General features: G+C 47.3%; 1 protein-coding gene across 5 annotated transcripts in view; it reads right to left on the bottom strand.

Annotated features, from left to right (window-relative positions):
* PXYLP1 (2-phosphoxylose phosphatase 1) overlaps positions 1 to 24,528 on the bottom strand; it is a 65,693-nt gene extending 41,165 nt beyond the window's left edge. Inside the window, exons 1-2 of one of the 5 annotated variants that reach the window (XM_081071541.1) lie at positions 24,415 to 24,528; positions 23,039 to 23,256 (exon numbers count right to left, since the gene is read on the bottom strand). The gene's annotated coding sequence lies outside the window, so the exon portion shown is untranslated. Of the gene's footprint in view, positions 1 to 23,038; positions 23,257 to 23,835; positions 23,869 to 24,405 lie in introns of those variants that run through there. The other 4 variants (XM_081071542.1, XM_081071539.1, XM_081071540.1 and 1 more) reach the window with 4 other exon arrangements.
* Between the last annotated feature and the right edge of the window lie 3,442 nt (positions 24,529 to 27,970).

The raw sequence follows: 27,970 nt of genomic DNA on the forward strand, positions 1-27,970 counted from the left end.
CTGGGCTGGGGAGATCCCACCTTGTCTCTGTCTGCTCCTCCTTGGGGAGGGTTTGCCCATGGCCTGGTATCCACAGGCAGGGGAGCTGCAAGGGCCTCACTCTCCCTACCCACTGGCCCCAAGGAGTCCCAACACCAAGGGGAACAGACAACACACCCCTTGGAGTCCCCTCTGGGCACAAAGACACAGACTGCCAGGTCGGAGCAGGCAGAGGGGTTGACCCCAGGATCCATGCCACCAAGCAGTGCCAGCGTGAGAGACAGGCCAATTCATGGACCAACCCTCATTTTCTAGGCCAGGATCCTAGCTCTTCCCAGCACCAGCTTCCTTTGGGAATACAGGACAGGAGCAGGCCCAGAGGCCTCCCCGCTCTTCTCAGCAGGGGCGACCCCTTCAAGGACGCCTAAGAGCTGTGTGGTGGGCCTCCCCTTGAACATTCTGCACTTTGCCCCACAGCTGCCACTCCCAGAGCTCCTCTTTTGTGCAGGTACTCACCTCCTGAAGAACAGCCTGTCTTCTACCCTGGGGTAGTGAGGAGTGATGTAATCTATTATATCATGCCCCCATGTGACAGGAATGGCAACAGTCACCTCCTGGCTAGGGGTAACCAGTGGGGAGCACACACTGCAGAGCAGTCCCAAAGCTGGCCCTGGACAAAGGGTGGCATCAGACCCAATACTCTTTTGATCTGACCACACCCCACAAATCCCACCTCCTGTCCCTCTCCTTCCCACACCACACACTGAAGCGCATGGGCTCAGGGGTTAGTTGGCAAGGTCCAGAGTCCTTCTCCAGCTCTTACTGAGCCAGTTTCCCCATCTATGAAGTGGGAATAAGCATAGAGTCCATCTCCTAGGCTGTGTAGGGGTTAATGGAATTGCTCAATAAAAGTGAGCAGTACTTCTCTTATGGTATTAACACCCATCACCCACATGTGAAACACTCACTCTGCCTGCCCCCGTCTCTGCCCCTACTCTAGAAATAGAACGCCCATGGAACCATGCCAGAGAAAGTCAGAGTTTGAATGGGGTTTTATATACCACTTGGTCCACGTCTCTTGGTTGACCAGAAGAGAGGCCAGGCCAGGCCAGAAGCCGCACAAGGCTTGCGGCTGCTCAGGGAGCCAGGCCCTCGTGGCTCAAACCCTTGCTTCACAATCAGAGTGGCACCCCGCATTCTCATGTTATTCCTCTTCACTGCAGAGGACACACTATGTGGCAGACGCTTCTAACTATTCACCAATGTCTATTCTTCCCCTTCTTCCTTAAAGAACCCTCTAGGTTTTAGCTGGATACATGGCCATCCGGCTAGAGATAACATTTCCCAGACTTCCTTGCAACTAGTTGTCATATGATTAAGTTCTGGCCAATGAGTTGTGATCGGAAGTAATATGTGCAATCCCACATTGACCTTCCTGTTTCCCCCTTTCCCATGCTCTGAATCACTGGAGGGGTGGTGAGCCAGCTTTCTGGACGCACATGGAGACACCCTAGTGGATGACAGAAAACAACCCTGCATGACCCCATGGGATACGCCACCCATCTCCTTGACTGCCTATCAGCTCAAATTATATTGAGAGAGAGAAAAATCAATCTCACAACCTTTTAAAATCATTGCTCTCTCTCTTTTGTTAAAGCAGCCAAACTGGTCTTCTAACTAGTACCTGCCACTAGCACTAAAAGTCCTCCTCGGGGTCCCCTCTTAGATGGGGACGAAGCAGCACATGCACATTCGTGATAGACTGCATTAAGCAGGAAGCTCTTGTCACTGACTAGGCTGTACGTCACTCTTCGATATGATGCAAATGAGACATGGTTGTAGGAACCTTTGTTCTTTCGCAGTTTTATTTTTTTGTTTTATCTTAAATAAGTCATGCATCTATGACAAGGGCTTGGCTGCCGGTAACAGAAAACACTAGCGAATGCAAAGGGCCTCATCAACATTCTCGCATAACAAGTCATAGTATTAGGATCAGTTCATTCAGCAACTCAAAGGCATCATCAGGAAGTCAGGATCTTTCCATCTCTAGGCTCTCTGACATCGCGGTGTTGTCCTATCCCTAGGACAGCTTCCCTCAAGGATCATAAGACTGTGGCCAAACTCCCAGGCCTCACTGTCATACTTAGCAATCTGCAGAGGCAGAAGGGACAATGCTACACGTTTCTACTAGCAGCAAAGAAGGCTTTCCAGAAACCCTCCAGCAGACTTCCCTCAAATGTAATGGCTAGAGCTGTGCCAGGGACCAATGTCCAAACCAAGCAATGGCACCGAAAAGGGCCACAACAATCGGGTAAACCCAACTGGGATGCCCCTCCTGGCGGAGACCCACGCAGGGAGGGTGAGGGTGGAGGCCTGAACAGATCAGAGTTCTTTTAGGAGCGTGGGAGCAGGGGGATGTCTGCAACAACCCCCACTTTGAGAAGGCTTGACAACACGCACAATTATTCTAAAAAATTATTCTCAAACCCAGCCATCTGACGACAGTACCAGCACTTTTCAGATCTGGCAATCACAGCACATACAGTCGTAATTACATGTTTAAGAAACATCAGTGGTGCTTTGTGCACATATAATTCAGCAGTTGACAAATGGCAGAGAAGCATCTGTCAGCCTTCAGACTGGGCATGCTCTACCGGCAAGACCTTGGATTCCTATTTTACATGTGTTTAAATATGCAGCACAAATTATTTACCTACCGTTTCTCTCCAGACAGGAGCTGACGCGGATAACCTGCAGATTTAGTATTTTTAAATCCCTGAAATAAATGGGGTAATGTTTCTTGTTTGTGAACCACACGTTCGTGTCGTTTTCTCCTTTGAGGTTTTCTCCAGCTCAAGGTGGCTAGCATTTCTCAGCACGAGACCAGACTGAAATAACTAATGCATCAAGCCAGGAGTTTCACTGGTATGTATTCTTCTGTGGTTTTTCTACCCCTGACATTTTGGGAGAAGTCTGTGTTCCATTCCACTTCGCGGCTTTGCTTATCCTTATGTTTTAGAAGTAGCTTTAGCTATATCTGAAAATGGTATTCTTGTTTTAGAATGTCAAGAGCAACTGTCACTGCCTCAACAACAAAAATGGAGAACCTGCAGTTGGCCTGATTTACTCACCACAAAGCCACTTAAAAAAATATCACTGATTCTTTTTATTTTGCCAGCAAACTGTGTCAATTAAAAGTTTCCTAAATTGTCAAGGAAAGCACACAAGGATTAATAGGCAGGGCTGCAAAAATTCAAATACAAGTGGTGTCCAATGAAGACGCAGGTGGTAAAAGTCATGTTTTTAAAGGCAAGAAAAAAAGCACAAGGGCCTGAGAATCACAGTGAATCAGGCACACCTGAAAGTGCAGGTTGCCACGGCCACTTACGCTTTCTGAAAGCTGCGTCTTCTGTGTTAACGATACTACACAGAAAGTTTTGCTCTTGATGGATACATGACTGGGAGCGCTCTTGCACACCGTAGATGAAGGCATTGCACCCAGTGAGGCCTTTTTCAGGCTGGGAGCACACTCACCTACAGAGCTTTGACGAAACCTTGTGCTCATTGCTGCCCATTCCGTGACTCAGTCATGACAAAGCATGGGGCAGCAGGTCCTCTGTGGATAGTTATTACTGCCAGTGTCTGGAGGCAGGAACTCCATGTCCTCAAACATCTTTTAGAAAACCGTCAGGTGGTTCAGTGGGAGGCAGGCAGCATCAGTACAGTCCAGAATGAGCCCTCCTGCCCAAGGAGGTGGTCAAGTGCGGGCAGCCATTGGCTGGGGTTACTGTGGGGGCTGACATGTGTGACCTCTAACAGGCCTCCATGTGCTGAGATCCAAGGATTTTCTAATTCAAAAAAGGCTCGTAAAACATTTTTAAATTCACCTTTCACTTATAAAGAGACAAGTGAAACAAAGACAGAGTTAAGAACACATAGAATCACAAGCATTTAGCTTGGGAAGGACTCTGAATTGCTGTCGAGCTCCAGCTCCCTTCCAATAAAGTACGGAATAGCAGTTATAAGCTCCAAAACTTTGATTCAGCTTCGGTAAAAGCTGTAATGAAACACAAGCCTCAACGTCAGTGGTACTTATCATACGCAAAGGTGAAAACCTGAAAGCTTTTCAGAACAAGACAAGGATGCCACTCTCACCACTGTTACTCAACAGTCACAGCAATTAAGCAAGAGAAGGAAGTAAAAGGCATCCCAAATATATTGGAAGCAAAACGGTATCTATTTGGAGGTGACATGTTCTTTTATGTAGAAAACCCTAAAGACTCCACCAAAAAACTGTGAACGAATAAACAAATTCAGTGAAGTTGCAGGATAAGAAATCACAACACAAAAATCAATTGCATTTCTATGCACTAACAACAAACAGTCAGAAGTATGTATTAAGAAAAAAATCCCATTTACAACTGCATCAAAAATACCTAGCAATAAATTCAATCAAAGAGGTGAGAGATCTGTACACTGAAAACTATAAGACGTTGAAGAAAGAAATCAAAGACCAATAAATGGAAAGATGTTCTGTGCTCATGATTTGGAAGAATATTGATTAAATGTCCATAGTACCCAAAGCAATTGACAGATTCTATCAAAATTCCAATAGCATTTTTCACAGAAATAGAAAAAAACTACCCTAAAATTTATATGGAACCACAAAAGACCCCAAATAGCCAAAGCAATCTTGAGAAAGAAGAACAAAGCTGGGAGCATCACATTTCCTGATTTCAAACTACATTACAAAGCTACAGAATCAAAACAGTATGGTATTGGCATAAAAACAGACACTTAGATCAACGGAACAGAACAGAGAGCCCAGAAAAAACCCACAGGTATATGGTCAATTAATTCACAACAAAGGAACCAGGAATATACGGTGGGGAAAAGACAGTCTCTTCCATAAATGGTGTTGGGAAAACTAAAAAGCCATAAGAAAAAGAATGAAACTGCACCCGCATTTTACACCATACACAAAAATTAATTCAAAATGGATTCAAGACTTGACTGAAAGACCTGTAACCCTAAAACACCTAGAAAAAAACATAGGGGGTAAGCTTCTTGACATTGGTCTTGGCAATGATTTTTTTGGATTTGAGACCAAAAGCAAAAATAAACAAGTGGGATCACATCAAACTAAAAAGCTTTTGCCGGCAAAAAAAATAATCAACAAAATGAAAAGGCAACCTATGGAATGGGAAAAAATATTTGCAAATCATCATATATTGGATAAGATGTCAATACCCAAAACATATAAAAAACTTCTATCACTCAATAGCAAAAAACCAAACACTCTGATTTAAAAAATGGGCAGAGGAACTGCATAAACATTATTTCAAAGAAGACATACAAATGGCCAACAAGTACATGAAAAGATGCTCAACATGACTGATCACCAGGGGAATGCAAATCAAAACCACAATGAGCAATCACCTCATACCTGTTAGAATGCTTATTATCAAAGAGAAAAGAGACAACAAGTGTTGGCGAGGATGTGGAGAAAAGGGAACCTCGTGCACTGTTGGTGGGTGCAGCTCATATGGAAAACAGTACGGACGTCCCTCAAAAAATTAATAGAAATACCACATAGTCCAGTAATTCCATTTCTGTGTATATAGCTGAAGGAAACGATATCACTATCTTGAAGAGCTATCCATACTTCATGTCACTGCAGCATTGTTTACAATAATAATTCGACCCCTTTCACTCATCCCGATCATTGATATCACTGTCTTGGAACCATATTGGGCTGTTTTTTGTAACGGACAAATAATCTATTGTGTTAAACCACTGAAATTGGGGGATTTATTTGTTATAGTAGTTTAACACTAATGCTAACTAACAGTTGTCCATATACCGTGTTTCCCCGAAAATAAGACCTAATCGGAAAATACGCCCTAGCATGATTTTTCAGGATGACATCCCTTGAACATAAGCTCTAATGTGTCTTTAGGAGCAAAAATTAACATAAGAGCCAGTCTTATTTTCGGGGAAACACGATATACGGTATAGGCTTTGGATAAAGATTAAGCAAGATAATATATCTAAAACACCTGAATCATAATAGCTCACTAACGGTTAATTCCTTTCCATTCATGGGTCTGCTATCCACTTGAAAATACACCAATGAAATCAATTTCATTGCTTTGAAGCAAGAGTTTTCTAGGAATATTTTAATGTACAGATGGAGGCCAACCCTTTAAGCTTATTATCAGGCAATATTTTGGGGAAGAGTTCTGATCACTTACATCTTTACATCACTCTGTGATCTGGGCTCTGAGGCTTATCTGGAACCTAACTTGAAGCTGAGATAGGCAGAGGTCCTGAAACAGAGACGGCCAGCTCACTCAGTGAATGCCAGGCCCTTTCAAGTTTTCCAGAGAGGGTCATATCTACCTGTAAATTACCAGGGGTTCTAAAACAACAACAACAAAATCAGCGGTACTTAATGAGACATGTGGGGGAAAAAGCTGTTGTTGACACAGGTGCTTCTGAGAATGCAAAGCATTTGGGTAGCCAGGTTCCTCGTTTCCACACCAGTTTCCACAAACTTAAGCTAAAGGAGCAAATACTGATTCTGTATCATCATTGTAAAATTGAATTTCTAAATGACATTTCTGAGTACGTCTACTAAATAGGGCAAAGAGCTATCCTGTAATATTTAGAGGTTTGTTGTAATAGTCATCTTCCAAGGTCGGTTGCGGTATTAGTGGGGAACTGTTCGTTGTTCACTGTTGCACTATTAGTGGGATGTGACCGGATGTCCCAGTGGTAGGAATGTTGGTCGTAGATTGTAGTCAGCGTTGTGAACTCTGCTGCTTATGGAAGATGGGCTCTGCCCACCAACCTTGTAATAACTAAGCACAGACTGCCATATCAGTGAACTTGTTAGAACTGATTCACTCAGGACGGAGATTTGTTGCCTTTTCTCAAGTTGAACACACCTGAAAGTCTTCTTTTGTAAGAAAAAAAACAACCAACCACATTCTAACAGATTAATTTAAAAACAACGCAAAATCTTGTTCTTCCTGAAGTCCTTTTTTCCCCCCACTTTGTTATGATGGACATGTAACATTCATTAGTTCCAGAGGCATGATATAATGATCTGATATTTGTATCTATCCTGCAATGATCACAAGTCTAGTTAACACGTCACCATACATAGTTATAAAATTTGTTTTCCTTACAATGAGAACTTTTAACATTTATTCTCTTGGCAACTTCCAAATACGTATATACTACAGTGTTATTAATGACAATCACCATGCTGTACGTGATATGACTGAATTATTTTGTAAGTGGACGTTTGTACCTTTTGACCCCCTTCCCCCAACCCCATCCCCCACCTCTGGCAACCATTAATCTGTTCTCTGTATCTATGAGTTTTGTGTGTTTGTTTGTTTAGGTTACACATAGAAGTGAGTTAATAGGACTGTCTTCTTTAATCCTCCTGGCAGGTGGTTAACAGAACTCTGGCCCTTTAGCAGTTTCCCAGAACATTCTTGGGATGACCATCAAACCCTGCCCCTGGCCCCACAAGGCCCCACTACCAGTGCAGCCTCATCTAGACCCCCACACTGTAGTCCCACAGCCATCCTGGCCATCTCTCAGACCCTCAAAAGAGCCTTGCTTATTGGGGACTTGGGGCCTGTGTCCATGCATGTTCTCTGGCAACCCAGTTAGGAGGTGGGTCAAATGGGCAGGTGCTTGGGGTGCCCGTTCACAAGAGGCACCACCCCCGCTATCGGAAAGGACCTGAGATGAAGAACTGTACCTTTCTGAAGCCGCTTGGGGCAACAGAGAGAGGCAGAGTCCCAAGAGCAGGCTGGAGCCACGACACAAGGCCATCAGACAGCCTTCTTGGAAAGACTGGTGTCCAAGGCAGGGGGGCAGGTTTGAAGCCAAGACAAATGCTCGGGAGAACAGAGTGTGGTGGTTTTAAAGCCCATTCACAAATTCTGCCATATCTCCCATCAAGAGGGGGTTCTAGGTCCCCTAAGCAGGCTGTGGGACACCTCGATACGTAGCATGGGATAGAAACAATGCTGTGCGAAGGCTGAGGCCAGTCAGAAAAGTCCACGCAGATTCTATTTGGCTTGTTGTTTCCTGGCCCACTTGCTTTGGAGTCCTAAAGCTACCACGCTGGAGAGAGACCAGGTCGGGGGCCCCCTAGAGACAGGGGTGTCCAAGTAGCCCCAACTGTTCGAGACTTCCTGGTCCAGGCATCAGACGTGTGAGGGAACATTCGGACAATTCATACCAGCCACTGCCTGAAAAACTGGGAGAAGCCTGAGGGAGAAACACTAGCTGGGCCCAGTCCACCCACAGACCATGAAGATAACAGTAAAACGATGGCTGTTTTAAGCCGCTAAGAGAACCAAAGTTTTGCTACCCTGAAGCTGCCTTTTTGGGATATTGATTTTAAGCTTTTTATTAAGAAACAAGACTGAGAAAGAACCTTGGACCCTGACCAAGAGATTCAAACAGAAAAACCTGCTTTAGGAAGGGAATCTTAGGATGTTGGCTTTAGCCTAATTTGAATTAAGTACGGTAAATAAGAGGGCTTCGGGCAGGGGACTGTTAGCTAGATAGCACCCCCTCCCCCACTGTTTCTGAGATGCTCAGCAAGAATTCTCCTGCCAGGTGTGTCCCAGTCTTCCTCAACTACCTATAAATCGCCCAGTCTCATTTCTTTGCTAGAAGAGCTCACAAAACTCGGGAAATTTGACTTACTGTTACTGCAGATTGATTATAAAGGATACAACTCAGGAACAGCCAAATGGAAGAAATGCATAGGGCAAGGTACGGGGGGAGGACAAGCTTTCATACTCTCTCAGAGCATACCACTCTCCTGGCACCTCAATGTGTTCACAGAGCTGAAAGTTCTCTAAACCCATTTGGAAGTTTTTATAGAGGTTTCATCACCTAGGCATGATTGATTAAATCACTGGCCATTGGTGACTGAACTCAACCTCCAGCCTCTCCCTTTTCCCCTCCTTGGAGGTCAGGGGGTGAAGCTGGAAGTTCCCACCCTCTAATATGCCTTGGTTTTTCTGGCAACCAACTCCCATCCTAAAGTTGTTTAGGGGCCACCAGTCATCTCATTAGTATATGAAAGACACTTAGCACTCTGGAGATTCCAAGGGTTTTTAGGAGCTGTGTGCCAGGAAAAGGGACAAAGACCAAATATTCATTTCATGATACCACATCAGCCCATCCCATTATTAGAACATGCTAATTTTTAAAGTTCTCATTAATGTTGAGCTATTATCCTTACCAGGGAACCCAAGAGGGTGAGAGTATTCTTTAGGTTTACATTGCAGTCAGGGGAAGAGCTAGAATCTGAAGCCTGCTCTTCCAACCTGCCAGTTCAAGGCTATTTCTAATATACCACACTGCCTTCTGGAGGTTTACACTGACATTGAATGGTCTAGAAGCATCATAATCCCTCCATCCAAACAATAACAAAGCTGTGCACTTTTCATAATGGAGCAAATGAAAAAGGTGAAGCTTCTTTATTCAATATATAGTATGCAGTGTCTGTGAATAACAAGAGCTCATGGTGACATTTCAGGCACCTCTCTGCTAAATACCCGAGGGTTGAGTCCCTGAGCAAACATATAATTCAGGTTTTAATTTGATTCCTGTTTACTGGACAGACCCTGTGTCAATTTGCTGCAGAAGGTGCTCCTGCTTTCCTTTCTTTTCTATTGTCATTCTCAGCATCTTTGGAGATTAAGGACATAGTAAACTAAAATAAAGTCCACTCCAGGTGATGGCAGTAAGGCAGCACCCCTGAATAACGAAGCTTTTGAAGACAATTCAATGAACCGGAAAAGAAAATGTGAAAATTTTAATGTGACTTAACATGAAAAAGGAAAAAATACAGAACCATATACTGCATGACTCTAAATTTTTAAAAATGTGTATACCGTGTTTCCCTGAAAATAAGACCTAGCCAGACCATCAGCTCTAACGTGTCTTTTGGAGCAAAAATTAATAAAATTAATAAAAACTAATATATTATATTATAATATATTTATAATATATTATTATATATTATATTATATCCGGTCTTATAGTAAAATAAGACCGGGTCTTATATAACGTAATATAATATAATAAATATATGCTGGTCTTATATTAATTTTTGCTCCAAAAGATGCATTAGAGCTGATGGTCCGGCTCGGTCTTATTTTGGGGGAAACACGGTATATATGTTGGAAAACTACGATGGAAAGAAATACAACTTTAAAAATGACATGGCATTTCTCAGCTTTCAGATTGGCAAAAAATAACAAGATCTGCTCTACTGAATGTTAGTCTCAATGAGGATGAATTCTTTCATGCACTGCTGGGGAGAGGGTTGTAGAGGAAGGGAAAATTTCCCCTTTTCCCTCATAGTTCTTCCGGCTGGTCTAATACTCAAATTGACATGACACAGATTAACAGGAGAAAATAACCAAATTTAATTATATATGTACATATGGGGGTTCTGTAAAACTATGGGATCCCAGGACAAATTAGGTAGTTAGGCCTCTATGCCCTCTTGAGCTAAAGGAAAAGGGGGGTAGTACATTGGACTTCAAAGGGAAGGTAGGCAATTCATAAGTAGATAAGAAGGAACAAATATTTGATGAACAAATTCTTGCTGGGACACCCAAAAACAATGGGACACAGAGGGGAGTCGAACTAACAGACATTACTAGGTTCCTCCCTGTTGGCCCCCCTTTGTTCATATTGTGCTAAGGTAACAGTTCCCTTCCTTTCACCAGTTTTTTTTTTATCTGAAATTCTTTAGACAGGTAAGGGGGAAGTACAAAGCTCTTCGTGAGTCTGTTGAACTTTGTCTTCATCTGGAAATAATCTGCATGCTAGGGTGGCATATTCTGGGGAGACTCATTTCGAATCTCTACAGTTTCTTAAAAGCAACCAGCTTAAAATAACCAATATCCAAAAAAAAAGGTATATTTTGGAGTGGCAAACTCTGCTCCCTCTCAGAGTTAAATGGAACAGAATTTGTGAAGAAGTGGTCTCCTTAAAACAAACACACAAGAATTCATATTCTGGGTATCTTCAAAAATGCCCACCTGTGCACAAGGCAGACATAGAAATAATTACAAAAATTTTGAAACAGCTAAAATGTTCAACCATAGGGAAATGATCGGAAAATTAGCTTGTTCACACAATGAAACATGATTCAGCCTTAAAAAAGAAAGAGGTGGGTATAGGTGTAAACGCTGACAGACTTCCAGGAGATACTGCCAAGTTAAAAATACATGAGAGAGAGTGTGTGCAAGGAGCAGCCTAATACTAATAGCTACAGTACAGTATAAATTCATGGAGGTGAAAACATACATTTGCATGTCTTGATAGGTATGTGGAAATTTTAAGGAAACATATAAACTTACAGAAAAATGTCTGGAAGAAGACAGCACCCAAATTAACAGTGGTTGTCTCTATTGTGGATTTTTCAATATTTTACTCATTTGTTTAATGCTTTGTTTTTACTACATATTGTGTACAAATAACAAAAAAAGATTAGTAACGACAGAAGAAAATGTTATATTGTTAAGTCAAGGAAAAAACAAGCTATCATACAAACATGTACAGTTTAAGCTCAATTATGTTATAAAGAAGATATGTGACAAAATTAGACTATGGTTTGAAACAGGTGGGAGTGGGACTTTTTATTGCATACTCTTTAGAATTTTAAACCTATTGCTATTTTTTACGATGAGTAAAAGTTATTTACTCATCAGCAATTTAAAAATAAATTGGAAAGAGAAATTATATCCTTAATGTTACGTGTGGTTATGGCTGGGATTACAAGTAATCTTAATTTTCTTTAAAACAAATTACTCGTAAGGTTGGCTTACCACTCTTGAAGCAGGTAGTGGGGTCCTGGAAGACTTCTTTTCTCATTTACTTTTTTTTTTTTTTTGCATTTTCTAAATTTTCTTAAACTACCATGTATTACTTTTATAACCAGAACCAGGAAGAAACAAAACTATAAAACTTATTTAAAATATTTTTAAACAATGGAGTTAAGTAAGAAGTTACCAGGCAGGTACATGATAAATTATGAAGAGACCAGTAGACGCAACATGGAACCTGAAATGTAAGAAAAATAAAAGCAGCTTACTAAGAGAACGCAGGGCTCCCGGAACGCCATTAGGAAATGTGCTGTACAGACCGCTGAGGCTGTATGGGCCGGGGGCGGGGCTCTTTGTGCTCGGATGCTCAGAGAGGGCCTCGGGGAAGAGGCAGAAACAGTGTTAAGACTAAAAGGGCAGGGAGGATGTTAGTGGGCGTGCCACATGTGAACAGGCATTTCGAGGAGGAGACGCTATGTGTACACCAGAGGCGGTGTGTGTGTGTGTGTGTGTGTGTGTGTGTGTGTGTGTGTGAAGCCCACACCGCCCTGGACTGTTGACTGACAGCAGGCTTCATGCAGTGACTCATCAGTGATCAGGATGGAGAATGGCTGAGGCCAGACTAGGGTCCCTAAAGGAGTAGGGGGCACAGAAGGTTCCTGCACACATGCAGGACAGGATGAAGGTGCCTTGTAGTCGTCACTGTGGAGCTGCTGATGGACACGCTACTGCATAGTCATCCTCCCCTTGAGTTATAGCCAGGTACCAGCCGCAAGAACACAGACAACCTTCTGGACCTTCAAACAGGAGGGCTTGCAGCTCATCATTACACAACTGATGGGTTTTGCCAAGGTTGTGCTGCATTTGGTCAGAACGGCATGCTAGATAGGCTGTGGGCCTTGCCTGGGACTGAGATCCAGGCCTTTGACTCTGCCACCTTCCAGCTGTGGCACCTGGGGAAAATTACTTAATCGCTCCTGGCTGCAGTTTTCTTACCTATAAATGGTGATTCAATTATTCATACAAGAAATATGTACTGAGCATCTGCTATATGCAAAGTACAGTCATAGAAAATGGGGATCAGTAGTAACCAAATCATTCCAAAATTCCTACCTTCATGGAGCTTATATGCTAGTGGAATGTGAAATTATTCACATCATGGGGTGGTAGAAGGGATGAGCTGAGATATTGCCTGGACAGCACTTAGGGTAGTAACGATTCTGCACCCAATTCCAGTGCGTATGGTGCCCCCCTGCCCCACATCATCAAGCAATTCTCTGACACCAGCTGGGTATCCTACCATTCAACTCAATTCTGACACTGTCTACCTGGAGACAGTGTCAGAAGTCACAGGGTTGGGGCTCAGTCCCTCAAGACTGTCCCCTCACCACGTCAGACGTCAATCACAAATCCAGGTTGTCCCCTGTACTTCTCACCAACTGGCTATAGATTGGAGCCTCCAATGACGCCCTCTTTGGGCAGCTCACAGAACTCAGAGCAATATTTTACTCACTGGATTTCTGGTTTATTATAAAAGGATATAACTCTGGAACAGCCAGAGATGGAAGAGACGCATAGAGCAACACAGATGGAAGAGGACGCATAGCTTTCCTGCTCGCTCCACACCCACCACTCTCCCCAAATCTCCACATGTTCACCAACCTGGAAGCTCTCCGAACCCTGTCCTTTTGGGTTTTTATGGAGGTTTCATCACATAAGTACGGCTGATTAAGTCATTGGCCACTGGTGACTGAACTCAGCCTCCAGCCCCTCTCCACCCCCCAGGAGGTCTAAGTGTAGGACTGAAAGTTCCAACCCTCAAACACAGGGAGGGGTTCCCTAGCAACCAGCCCCCATCCTTAGGTTATCTGGGGGCTTTGCAAAAGTCACCTCAGTAATATAACAAAAGACACCATTACTGCTGTCGTCACAGAAAATTCCAAGGATTTTAGGAGCTCCATGCCAGCAAAAGGAGCAAAGAACAAATATGTTTCTTATTATAAATTACACTATCACAGGTAGTGAGGATCGTCCTCCTCATTTTATTATTCTGCACATTCCCTACAACCCGTATACACGAAGGCACCCAGTAAACACCACAGGACTGGCCTGAGTTTCTGTCTACGCCTGAGATTCCCGTACCTGGAAACAAAGTGCCCTCCAATCAGCACTGGGCTTAGACTAGCTGGAAGGTTCCTCTCTACCCCCTGCCCTCCGCCCAGCACTGCCAATTCCACCCTAATAAATAGGGCCGGGGAGGGAGAATGAAATAGACCACCCTTGGGACCATTCATCACAATAAAGGCAGCTCATGGCTCATCTTCAATACCCAGGCGCAGCCCTCATTTCCTTGGGGAGAGGAAAAGCAAAACTGCGAGCTGGTGAGAGCCAGTCCTCTCCGCAGGCTCAGGCAGCGCAGACCTAGTTCCTGCCTGAGGTAAACCCGAGGAACCGCGTGGCCTCGTGGGGATGACCAGGCCCCTCCACGCAGGCCGGCCCATGGCAAGGCAAGCTGTCACTTGGTGGATTTCAGCGCTCAACATTCATTCAATGTGCTCACAGGGTGGGTCATAGGCGCAAAGAGGACACACTCTGAGCCGAGTGGTCAGAAGGACTGGTGTGAGTTGAAAGGAGTGAAATAAATTGTAAGCCAACGTTAGAAGCCATCCTTGGGGCTCAAAGAAACGACTCCATCCAAAACCTTGCTAGCACATATCTTGACCGGTAACAATAGTTGCAGCTTTCCTCACCAACGACATGCTAGTGTTCTGATGCTAGCTTCTACTTTTATAGGCTGAGTCATGCCTGGGCAAAGAACCAGACAAGAAATCGGAGACAGAGGCACGGGGCAAGAGAGGTGATGGCACAAGCCATGGGGCACATTTCCTACTCAGCCTCCAACAGCAAACCCTTCAGAGCCGTCTGGGACAGCAGCCAAGCCCTCCTCACATTCGGGCCAACTTCCTCTGCAGTCTCCTCCCCCATTACAGTCCCACGCCCTGCACTCCCTCACGGCTGGGACCTTATCTGCCTTGTTCATAACTGTTTAAAGAGTGAATGACCGCACCATCCCGACCCAACTCCGGGACCCTGGACAACTCACAGGTCCTCCTGAAACCCTGCCTGTCCCCTCTCCCAACTCAGGGTCTGTGCTCATTTCACTCTCTTAGCCCAGATGCCTCCTTGATCTGATTAACTTTTGCTCATCCTTCAACTCAGCTCAAATGCCACCTCCCCCTGAAAGCCCTCACTGACCCCAAGGCTGGGTGAGGTCCCCCAGCACTGGGCAAGCACAGCGTTCCCACAACACTCCTCCACATCAGAGGCTCACGCCAGCCTCCTTGCCCGCCTCCCCCAGGCTGGGTGGACACAGAGCTGAGTAAGCAACATATGCTCAGTAGGTGTGGGGGGGGGGGAGGGGGGAGAAGAAGGGAGGGAGGGAAGGAGGGAAGAAAAAAGGGCACCGAGAATGCTGTAACAGAAACCTACCACAAACGAAATGCTGAACAAGAACGAAATGCTGAAACTCAATAGATCAATGAATGGCTCCTTCATTAATATGTACTGAAAACAAATAGTAGGAAGTGGTTGCGAAAACATTTCTCAATGAATTCAAGTGGGAAGCAGAGGCGACTCCTTGCTGTGTCCTCTCCTCTCCTCCCCACTGGATGTGGCCTGGGTCGGCGCTGAAGAGGAAGAGACACTTTGGAAGGCTGAGGAAGTGGGGCACTTACAGGCTCACAGGGAAGGCTCGGGGCTCTCACAGGCTCCTCTGGGCTTGGGGGTGCTGAAGGCCATTTCTTCTGGGGTAACCTCCAAATGCTCAGGGAGTTCAGCTAGAAATCATTCCCACAAAGCTGTTAAAAACATGCCCTGGGGCAAGAAACAAGGCTAATGAGGCCCTTCCATGGTCCTGCTGGTCCAGTTCTCAAAGGTGGGAACAGAAGCAGGGATTGAAGACAGATGATCTGGGAATAAGGACTATTTTTCGTTTTGACGGGCACCTTCTTAGCACAGCATTATCTTCTAAGACAGACACCCCCAGTTGCCCCTCAATGTTCATTCCTTCTTCCTAAGAGAATCTTGATTTGGAAGAGGGGAAGGACAATGTGGCCGAGACTGCCAGCTAATCATGAAACCCCTCTGTCTTCCTCGTAGGCACAGGGCTGGACCACCTTTCCCAGCCTCGCTTGCGGGAGGTGTGACCATGTGACTGAGCCCTGGCCAGTGGAATGTCAGGGGAAGTCATTCACCACCTCTAAGCTCGGACCATAAAATCCTCCCGCACCATCGTCCATGCTCCTTCCTCTTGTGCTGACTGAAGCAAACAAGCATGGCAGCCTTCAAAGCCTGGGCGCCTGCATCCCCTCTTGGAGGAGAGCCCCTCCTCTGGTAAGAAACAGCCATTTTGAACTTTGTGTGAGCAAAACGTAAACGTCTGGCCCATGTGAGCCATTAAACATATTGGATTTGCTTTTTTTTCATTAGTGAGCCCACCTAACTACTCTATGTATCAATGTGCCCTGGTAAAGACTCACATGGCCCTTTTAACTGGGACAAAGTTCTGGCTACAAAATGTCCGGGGAAATGTGCTGGGTGTTTTGGAGAAAATGTCTACTTTCCTGATAAAAGGTACCAATGTGGCTTGCACTGCCTTCCTGCAGCAGCCATTTTACCATCTGGAAGGAAAGGCCAGAAAATAACAGAAATGTCGGTCCGGACATACAACAGCCGTTGAAACCAATGCCAGCAACCACCTACCTTCAGACATCTTGTTACATGAGAAAAATAAACCATTATTTGTTTACGCTGCTCCGGTAGGACTTTCCGTTACTTGAAACCAAACACAATCCTTACTGCTTTGCAACCACTCATTCATTCACCCAACTTTTATGAGGGCCTGTTTCATGCCAGCCCTTGTGCCAAGGGCTGAAGATTTTTTGATGAGCTGGGTGTGGCCCCGGGCCTCCAGGAGCTGCCAGTCAAATGGGGCCCATGAGGGGACAATCCTGAGACAGTGGGAACGGGATGCTGTGATGACACATGCTGTCCCAGTGGAGTGTGGGCAGAGGCGAGGAGTTCCCAGCTCCCCTTCTGGCATCCTGCACGCAGAGCAAACACTCCTCAAGCTAAAAAGTCAGTGGAAAGAATGTGCTGTGCTCAGCCAAGCCAACTGCAATTACTTGCTATACGCTGAGTCGTTAAACACCGTCAATTAATGCAGCTGTTTCAAGACAATCAGCAGTCATTACAGCAAGACGCACGAGAGGAAAAAATAAAAAATCATACGCCATTAACTTAGAAATGCTGGAAATTATGTGAACTAAGGATAAGGCAGCCTTGCTTAGATCTTGCCTGCTGACGTTAGCCATCACCTAAAATATAATTTCTTTTTCAAAGACACAGTAATTTTTCACCCTGAAGACAGCCAAATATATATGTATATATATATATGTATACTGTCCATGCCATAACCTTTGACCATAAGTGTCCAAGCTTTGATTTTTTTTCAGGTCTGTGTTTCTATTAGGAACTATGATGGAAACAAACTGGGGGCAAAAGACCCCAGTTGATTACCTGGGAAATCAACAGGCAACTAAAACCAGAGAAGTCAGAGCACCTAGGGGAACCATTTGGAAACTGGAGAAAAGGTTTTCCTTGTTTTTTTATTTTACTTTACTGTGGAATATTGAGGAACAGTGTGTTTCTCCAGGGCCCATCAGCTCCAAGTCACTGTCCTTCAATCTAGTTGTGGAGGGTGCAGCTCAGCTCCAAGTCCAGTTTCCATTTTCAATCTTTAGTTGCAGGGGGCACAGCCCATGTAGGAATTGAACCAGCAACCTTGTTGTTTAGAGCTCAGGCTCTAATCAACTGAGCTCATTGGCAGCTCGTTGTCTTCAGTCTAGTTGTGGAGGCGCAGCTCACTGGCCCATGTGGGAATCGAACCAGTAACCCTGTTGTTCAGATCTCGCGCTCTATTCAACTGAGCCACCCGGCTACCCCAAGGTTTTCCTTCTTTTAATTCAATTCTGCTTACATACAAGTAAATGTTTTGTTTTGTTTTGTTTTTTTATGAACATCATTATTTGTTATTTCTTTGTTTTCCAAGTGTGGGGCAAGTATTAAAACAAAAGACAAAGTCTCATTGACTTTAAATTCCAGTAGTTTAAAAATAAGCAGGCAGTGGGGTGGTCAGGTTTCCAGTCTGACTGCCACTTATTAGTATACAGTACTCCAGTGCAGAGCAGAGGGTATGCTAATCACACTCACAAGGCAGAGAAGTGCTCAGGCTCCCGGGGCAGCAATCGCAGAAGGTCTCTCTAGTCCTCAGGCCTGTTCCTGGAAGCCTCCGCCAGCTGGGTGACGGCAGGGGCTAGCTGGGCAGGCTGCCTGCTCCCGCATGACACAGGGAGGACACAGGGAGCCAGTGAGGGCAAAGGCTGAGGATGAAGGACCGCCCTTTGCAGGACCAGTTATTAAACCCAAGGCTGTCAACACGGTTTCCCAGAGACCGGCTGGAAGACACAGGAAATACGGTGCTCTGGCCTTTGGCCTTGGGTCCCCTGCCTGCCCTCAGGAGCAGCTATGCCATTCCTCACCCAGAGAACTGGGTCTCTGGTGATCTCTTGGGCTTCTGGGGCTGCTGAAGAGGCAGTCCGAAACACTGGCTAGGGCAGTACGCTGTCAACCAGGACCAAGAACTGTGCTGGCAACACGGTGAGTACATACTGAGTGTGTGGTCTCTTATCACACTTCCTACTAACAACCCTCGGCCAAGAGTGATAGTTACATTAACAACCAGCACGTGTCAGACACAGACCAATCAAATGAGTACCTGTCTTAAATAGCTGGCAAGGCCACGTCATACCAGTGTACACTGGCTAACGGTCATCAGTCCCCTCCCCCCCATGGCCAACACTAGGCCACACCCCAGTCTCTCACAGCTATGACAGACAGATGGCCAAGAGCCAGATGAGCAGCGGAGAGACGTCTGAATTGCCATTCATGTCCTTTGCTGTGAACTTAAGTAGAATGTCCTCTGTTCTGTGAGGACAAGCACTATGTGTGTCTTATCCATTTTCCTGCCTATATTCATCGTCTCAGTGCAGTCTGCTGGAAACATGAATATATTTTTAGGGAATGAATGACGAGTGATAACCACTAACCCTTTTTAAAGCACGTAGTATGTGCAAGGCACTGCTCTAAGATTGTCATATACAATCTCATTTCAGCTTCACAACGATACACGGGGGTAGGTATTATTATCATCAGCCCAGTTTTACAAATGAATAAACTGAGGCACAGAGAGGTTAAGAAATTAGCCCAACGATGCAAAGCTAGTAATGGTAGATCCAGGATTCAAAGCCAGTCTGGCTTCCGAATCTATACTCTTAACCACGGCACTGTGCAGCACGCACAACCAAAGTCAGGTCCGCCAGTATTAGGAAGTCACCAGAGAACCTCTGACATCCCCAAACCCGGAGGAATCTCCCAGGAGGTTTCTGGGGATGCTAAGCATACTCTGTTGCTGTTTGTTCGACTGTTAAGGAAAATCAACACCTAAGCTGGAGACCACCCATAATTTTCAAGTAACTATGGAACCACATTTGGTTATCAAGCAATTGTAGCAGAAATATCTAGGTTTACATTGTATTCTCTGTTCACGATATGTGAATTCTAGGGGAAGCCTTTTAAACCCCCTGTGGTCCTGTTTCTCTATCTCTAAGAAGATACCAGACTCTCTTGAAGGATTGAACGAGATCAGGGATATAGTTGCCTACTTATAAAAAGTACTGTGTAAGTATAATGTATGATCATAATAATTAGCATATTTCAACATAATGACAGATCAAAATTTCTATACTAATCAATCTATACTTTTCAAAATTCTGTCCTTTCCTATACTATAGAAGTTCCCACGTATCTCTCCACATTTTAGTAACAATGTTTAAAGCTTAATAATTCCCATAAGATTCTGTCCCTCCCTTCTTATTTGAGCTTCCAGACAGTCCTACTATAACTTTAATAACTTTCCTCTACCTTAATCCCACTGCTTCATTCATTTTAGAAGCATAAAGAGTTAACGAGGCAATGTCTTACTCCAACTTCAGATTCTCCTATCTTAGCAGATGACAAAATTAGCAAGCAAGAGCATTTTATTTCATACGTCACAAGCTCAAAGTGATATTACTAAAGCTCTAAAGGCCTGAAGTTTGGGGTTGGATCCAAGAATGAGGTAGGTCTAAGAAAGTAAGCTGCAGTTTTGTTGGTTGGAAAGACACCTGTATCCATATAATTGAGGGGGAGGACAGATAGTATTCAAACTGTCTGTAAATTTGGTATCAATGATGACTCTAACCACACACAGGAGTTGAGAGAAGAGGAGGGCGAGGGGGTGTCAAAACTAGGTGCAATAATTTTCAACTCAGTCTGTGTTTTAAAGCTCCAGTTTCTATGCTATTGATTATAGCTCTCTCTCTAAGGAAGTTGGTTGATACACAGAGGCACTGAAAGTGGTAATAAGCAGATGAAAAAAGGTATGCCTAGTAGTACAGAAACGTGAATGTGTGTATGTTGGGGAAGTGACAATGCAAACAGAATGTTCGAGGTTCTACAGTTGCTACTACTAGATGTGTGAGTTGCCCCATCTCTCCCCTGCCGCAGAGCACCAGCACAAAGGAGGTGTGTGTAGTGTATATACCAGTGTGTACAGTGCAAAAGGATGGAGCTGGGGCAGGGGAGGAAGACAGAAAGGGAGAGACAGAGGGACGCACGGACGACCCGGCCAAGAGGATACGTGAAGGCGGCCTCCTGGCTGCAGGAACTACTCCACAAAGCTCCTCCAAGGTCTTTTCTTGGTGCCTTTTTAATCATTAACTTCCTTCATGCTCTGGAAGGAAGCTGGCTGACATGTTCCTTTCCAAAAAGCAGTGGCTTTCCCAAGCCAGGCCCAGGCATTCAGGGCAGTCTGCTGGTTCTAGGGTGGAGGCCAGCAGGCTGCAGTCTGTGGCTCAGAGGCCACTCCTACCTTTTGGACTCAGAGCAGACCCTGTAATTCATTCCTGGTTAACGGGTGCTTTGCAGTACCTCTGGGTTGTGGACTTCCACAGGTCCTAAGCCATCTGCAAGGCTGCCGAGCAGGTTCCAGACAGGGCCCTGTGAGGCTGCTTCTGTCAAAATGCCCACCACCCCATCAGAAGGCACCCGGTGCCTCTTCTTCAACCCCTAAATGCGGGTGCACAGACCCTCCTGGCTGCTTCTACCTTAGCCACTCCCCTGACTCGCCCTTCCTTCAGCAGCTCAGGTGTGAGGTGGCGCCCCCAGACCAAAGTCGCTCAAGCCACCATATCCAAAGGGGCACAACCTTCATTCAAAAACTTAAAATGGCTCAGTGCTCTCCCATCTTGCTAAGCTCATCTCTCGGCTGGCTTTCAAAGCTTTCTGGAAGCCAGAACAGTGGGCCCAGAAACCTTATTTCAGGTCATTTCAGGGCCATTTTTCTTGTTGCAGTGACTTTGCTCCTGATGGTAACGCCCACACCAGAATGTGGGAGCAAGTCCTAATCCACCAACCAAGAACCTTGTTCCAGGGTTGAAATCTCCTCTGAATTTTTAGGACCTTGGCTATTCTCCCATCTTTTGCCTACCCACCTCCGGAGCAGTCAGCCTCATTCCTCCCACCCTTTCTCCCTCCCTCTTTTTCTCTCTCACTCACAAGTTGCAGGCATTAATTAAACCTCTTCTAGAAAATAGATTTTCACCACCTGCAGGAATTCTGGGTAAAAGCCAGACCTGGAGACAGAGATAGTCTGGGTAAGAAAGATAAGCCCATGACAGCCGTGAAACTGTGGGTAGTGCAGCAAGTGACAGTCTGAATTCCAGCTCTTCCCGGATTCCTGAGAAAAGGGGCCACAGGGTGATCCCGTCCCCTCAGCCTCTGGCTGTATTCTCCAGAGCTGACCTTTGACAGAGTCAGAAGAACTGGACTTTGCTCCATGTGCCAGTGGGTCACAGCCACCTCGGCCAGAAACACCATCCCAAAACACCTGCCTCCCTCCCCCCAGCAGAGCTGCAAATCACATTGCCAGAAATGTGCAAGAAGGGACGCCTCAAGCTCTGCTTGGAAAGCGGTTATTTGGGGTGGGCAGCGCCTACTGGAGTGAAGATGGTGCAATCTGAAGTAGCCAGTGGCCTCCGCAAGTGGCAGCTGGTGTCCCTGAGTGTTTCCTCCATCATGGGCAGGGATGAGGGGGTGCCTAAGGGAGCTGTGGCTGCAGCTCAGGGCCCTGTAGTTTAAGCTGTGCAGGACTCGCCCCTCAGCAAACAGCCTTAAATCCCACAGTGCCCATCACCCTCTCACCCCAATTCTGGGATAAGAACAACTGCTTTACTTCCTGGAAATTCTGGAGTCCCCACTGAGGTTAGGACCTAGCTGTCAGAGCCTGATCCATAAATTGAGCTCTCTGCCCAAATACACACAGAAATGAGTTTGTCTCTAATGAGAATATATGTATATATACACACATACACATGAGATTTGATTAATTTAAGGACATTTTGAAAATAGTGCAGCACAATGGAAAAACATAGGTTATAGACTCAGACAGACTGCATTTAAGAGGAGGATCCATTTTTTTCTTTTTTTACTAGACAAACACTGAGTACCTACCACTTACAGGGTGCCAGGCTGGGTGCTGGGGCCACAGTGATAGTTCCACCTCCTCCCCTGGCCAGTGGGGCATGTGATGGTCAACAACTCATCACAGAGCAGAGTGGTAAGGGCTAAGGAGATGCCCGCAGGAATGTGTGGCCACTCCGAGAAAGCCTTCTGAGCCCCAGTGTGACCCAGGGCTAGTTACTTATTAATTCACTATTTAAGAGTGAAGGAATATTGAGCTCAGTACTATTCAAGCCAATCAAAAGAAAAAAAGGTATGGATATCAGTTTCACAAATGCTGGGGGTGCTGTGCTCCAGAGGCCAGGTGGTCCTTCCTGTCCTTGGTGCCCCAAAGCAGCCTCCCACACATCAGTGAGGGTGGGCTGGCCAGGAGCTCATCCCTAAAAGAGACTTACCCCCTACATGTCCTTTCTCTGCAATTGGCAATTAATTTAATCCAAGACTTAAGGAAAGCCAGGAGAAGGGGGGTGGGGGTAGGGGGGGTGTTAAGCTTCACGCACTGGCTTTCAAGCTGTAACCGTGCATGTCCGCCTCTCTCCAGAGAACAGGAGGCTTGTCAAACCATCTGCTTTAAACTCTCTTCCCACAGATGTCCAGACTGGGCACCAACACCTCTGAGGAGAAGGAGTGGTTGCCAAGCCCCGTCTACAGTCACGTCACGTTTGGAAGGCTGGCCTCGGCACTGTCTGCTCCACACTCGGTTTCATCCGAGGGCCTTCTGCAAAGAGCAACAAATGTCCCCAAGTTGAGAAATCCTCTCGAGGTCCCCTTGGCCATCCACCTCACACTTGCCCCTTCGCACCGATTTGATCGCACATCTGTCCTGATTCACTTTTTGAATGCTCACAAAGCATCCTAGCCTTCCCACGAAGACACTGGCTAGCCAGGCGGTAACAGCCTGGCTCCCCACGGAGCCCCTTCTCTACAGCTGAATGCCGAGCCCCAGCTGGAAAATATGGCTCCACATCCGCCCGCACCACTCAGCCTTTCACCATCCCCAGGTACAACTGGAAAGACCGCTGCAGCCACAAAGAAAGCAACCTGTCCCAAGCAGATGCAACTGTGTGTGTACGTGTGGGACAAAAGATCGCGACATATTCAAGTTCACGAGCAAAAGCAGCGCAGTGCGGTGGGAACCACGCAGTCCCCGCCTGAGCTGCCAGGCACGTCAGCCTGCGCCCGGAGCGGCCCCGCGCGGGGCCCCGGGACACGCGCAGACGCCCCACGCAGGTAGCCGCCAGGAGGAGCCAGCCGCACCCCCAGAAAGGCCGCGGAAAAGTTGCCGCCGCCTTCTTACCTGCAGACGGGAGGGTTCGGAACTGCCCGGGAACGGGGGTTCGGGGAGCGCGAGTGCGGGCTGGCATCCCGCTACAGGAGGGCGGGGGCCGAGCCGGAGCGGGTTGGCGGGGCGGGGACGCGGGGCGGGAGGGGCGCGGGGCTGGAGGTGTGGGAGCGGGAGGCGGGGGGGGGGGGCGGGGGGGTGGAGGGGACGAGGCGCCCACCCGGGGTGAGGGCGAGGGCTTGGGAAGAAGGCGGCGCAATCGCAGCACGGGTTCCAGGGTGCGGGGGCTTGGAGAGGCGGCGGGGGCTAGGACAGGGGCGCGGGGTGGGTGGCTTGGGGCAGGGAGGGAGTCGGGGGCCTGGGCTCTGAGGAGGGCGCGGGGATGCAGGAGGGCGTTTAGTTGCGGGGTTCCGACCAGTGCTCGGAAGCCGACCCCAGCCCCGCCACCACTCTCCCACTGGAGACACTGCCGGGGCGTCCAGGGGACTCCCCCGGGCGCCCAACTCCAGACCCTGGGACGCCTGCCCGCTTGGAGTCTCCACGCCGCTCATCCCCAACGGTGACCCCTTGGGCCCCAGCCCGCACCATGCTCACCGCCCATGGTCCCGGCCGGGCCCCAGCTCCGCCGCCGCGCGCCCTATTCTGCGCTCGCCGCCTGCTCCGCCCGGCGCGAGGGGAGGCGAGGGCCGCGCGCACGGCCCACGGGACAGCGCGACAGCCCACAGCGCCGCCTGCTGATCGCGCCGCGCTCGGGGCTCGGCCCGCCGGGCACCAGGCGCCTTGGAGCTCCGCCCCGGAGGCGCCGAGGCGGGGCGGTCCGGTTGGGGACAAGGGCGCATGAGGGGTTACGGAGAGGACGCTGGGTCCTTGAGGCCACACAGCGCCTAGAGACGGGCCACTCTGCGGAGAACCCGGCCGGCAGAAGCTACGGCCACGGGCACCCCAGTGTACAGTGACCGCGGCCACATGCGCGCGCCTCCCACCGCCAGACTTGGGACCGTGGACTGCGTGGACGCTGACTTCGGCAGGAGTACCCAGATCCGGCCCGGGCCCGGGGCCCTCGTGGGGGCCACTTTGGGCCGTATACCCGGCCCGGCGCCACCCTGGTCCCGGTGCTGGGCTGGATGAGCGTGTTTGGAGTCTGCCACCGCCCGGTTCCCACTACCGTGTGGACCCCAAAATGTCACGATTCTCGCCACGGTGCCCCAGCCCCCCGCCCCTCCCCTTCGGCCTGCTCCACGCTTCTCTTCCGGCGCCGACCACATCCGGCCCGGTGTGTCAGCCGGAGACCTCGCGGATGCTCTGTCTCAGGATGGTCTGCGGGCGCCCTTCGGAGGTCGCGGTCCGCGCAGCCTCTCTCCCAGCCCCGATGCTTCCTCGGAGCAAGTCCCTGAAGCGCTTGACAGATGTCTACAACTCTGTGAGGCGTCTGAGAGTTTCACTTTATTTGACACCTCCTGTGTGTGTCATTTCAAATGTTGGGGTCCAGCTGGTGGTGATTCCTACACGGTTTCTCTGTGGGAGATAATCTGACCAACTGCGATCGTGAAAGAGGTCTGTGGTGTCAGTTCAAGGTCTACAGTGAGCCCTAGCACAACTGGCCTCCAGCAAAAGAGACACTCATCAGTATGTACTTAAAGGCACCCTTTCTAGAGGAGCTAGTCCTTTGGCCTCTGGTTTCACTCCTGTATTGATAGCTCCCTATCTACCCACTATATCCAGATATTTTACCCGTATTTCTACCTACTCTCTGGTTTTCCATCTCAAATCAGCATGTCTTGCACCAAATTCTCTCTCCGCGGCTCCCAACCCCATCTACCCTGTGGTCTCACCCCTCTCCCAGCCACCTGGGATACCTTCCTCACCTGAAGGCTGAATGTCCAGTCAGTATTTGCTTCCAAACCCTGCTAACCTTCTCTTCTCGCCTCATTCCCATAAGGCCACACTGTCCTCAGCTCCTTTCTGCCCTGACTGCTGACACAACCCCATGTATCTCCCAGCACAAAATCTTTTACTCACCTTTAGCATCACCCTAGACTTTCCTACCTGGCTCTCATGCACCCCATCCCAGCCAACATGTCCATCTACAGGCTCCTCTTGATTGTCCTCTCACTAATTCCAGGCTCTATGCCTGGACTGGTGCTGCCTCCCTCTTCCCAACATGGGTTAGTTAGGGCACCTTCTGCTGTAAATGACCAACGACCCAATTCACACTTGCTTAAATAAAAAAAGAATTGATTGGCTTATGTAAATGAAAAGCCCAGGGCACAAGTGCTTCAAGCCTGGATTGAATTCTAGGGACTAAAGACTTCAGGGAGTCTCCATGTCTCAGTTTCGCTTCCTTCCATGTGAACTATACTCTCAGGCCCCATGTGAGACCCCAGCAGATCCAGGCTCACAACTTCCCAGCGATAAATCCAGCAGAAAAACAGCTTCTTTGTCGACCATTCCCACAAGGCTTGGGCCTGAGTCAGATTGGCAGGATTCGGTCACCTGTCTATCTTGTTCTCCCAGACACGGTGACCCCATGTTGAGTCGTTCCCTCTTTCGCAGCTACTTTTTCATGCCCCACAGGGAACATGTGGCTGCTCTAGGATCCCTTCTCTGTCCCAGGAGGACTGTAGGTGACTCAGAGGCACCATTTGGAACCCACAAAATACGCCACACCAGCACTTCACTTTGCTGCAGCCCTCCTGTGTTGGCCCTAGACATTCTGGGGCAGAGTTCCAAACAGAAAATGGGGCACAGGCCATCGCTGCTTTCATCTTCCTCCTCAACATACCTGGGATTTCCGACTTTATACCATACACCTCCCTAGGTGAAGACCTGGCCCAGAGGTGGCCTCAGGCCCCTCTGGGAACCCACATGTGCTCTGCCTAGGCTCATTCTCTTCAGTCTCTGTCCTCACATTCGCTATTCCCTGAGGGCTTCTATGCCACCTTCCCTTCTGGAGGAGATGTCTCCTTCCTCCTCCCTGTGGATTTTGTGTTCTGAGTGGTCCTGCCCCTTCGGGCAATAACACCTCAGGGCTGAGCCATAAAGGAGGAAGGGGCTACAGGAAAAGTTCCTATAAGGAAAATATATATGGGAGGCATCTCAAGACCTTTACGCCCATCAAACCTCTTTCCTTTGTGGTTATTGAGGAGATAGGATGTCGACCTTGGCCATCTGGCCAGCACCTGGGGAGGGTATGCCAGAGATTGTAGCAAACCTACAGGAAAGCAGAGTCAAGAGATAGGCAGCTTTCTGTCATTCCTGAAACCAGGGCCTGGATTTTTCAATTACATGTCCAATAAATCCCCCACTTTCCCCCAAGCAAATTAGAATTGGTTTTTCTGTCACTTGCAAACAAAAGAGTCTTGAGTAGTCCAAGCCTATAGCATAATTCCTGGCACATTGGTTACTGCAAAATAGTAACCATCATCATTGTTCATCTGATAGAAGAGCAAGCATGCCCATCACAGACTGTAAAACAGTATAAAGGAAAAAGTGCAGTGCCTTTGCCTTATAACCATGGTCTCCATATTCTATTCCCAGCCTGCTCTGTTGTGTTTTCCAAATACACATCTTGGCCCCCAGCGAAACTCTCAAAAATCATTGAAAGCTGAACCCTCCCATCTTACAAAAATAGGCCCAGGCTCACCCAAGTTATGCATATTCTGCTAGGCAACATTAGCTGTCGTTTTACACAAGCAATCTTTGCCTAGACAGAGAGCGGCCAGGGAGCAGGTGCCCATCTTCAATTCAATTTCAACCCGTTGAACAAAAATTGAGCAAATATTTGCACAGTCTCCTTTGGTTTGTGCTATGGACTTAGAGAAACAATGGGCTTCTGTTGCCACCGTTAGAGGGACTTGACTATGGGGGAAGACAAATAGTCAGGATCAGAGCCTGAGGTACCAATACCAGGGAGCCCTCTGGGGGAGGGAGTGGGGTGCTTTTTGGACCAGGCAATCCTGTCTTACCACAGAATTATCCATCTGCACAAAACATTTCTTTTGCATCCATCACAGTATCTGGGTTACAAATATTATTTTAAAATTCCATTTACCATGGATTTTGTTTCTCTAATTATAAAAGAAGTGCTGACTCCTTGTGGAAACTTGGAAAAATACAAAGTACATAAAAATAAAGGTGAAAATAAAAATTA

This window comes from Rhinolophus hipposideros (assembly GCF_964194185.1).
Source record: "Rhinolophus hipposideros genome assembly, chromosome: 14".
Taxonomy (NCBI): domain Eukaryota; kingdom Metazoa; phylum Chordata; class Mammalia; order Chiroptera; family Rhinolophidae; genus Rhinolophus; species Rhinolophus hipposideros.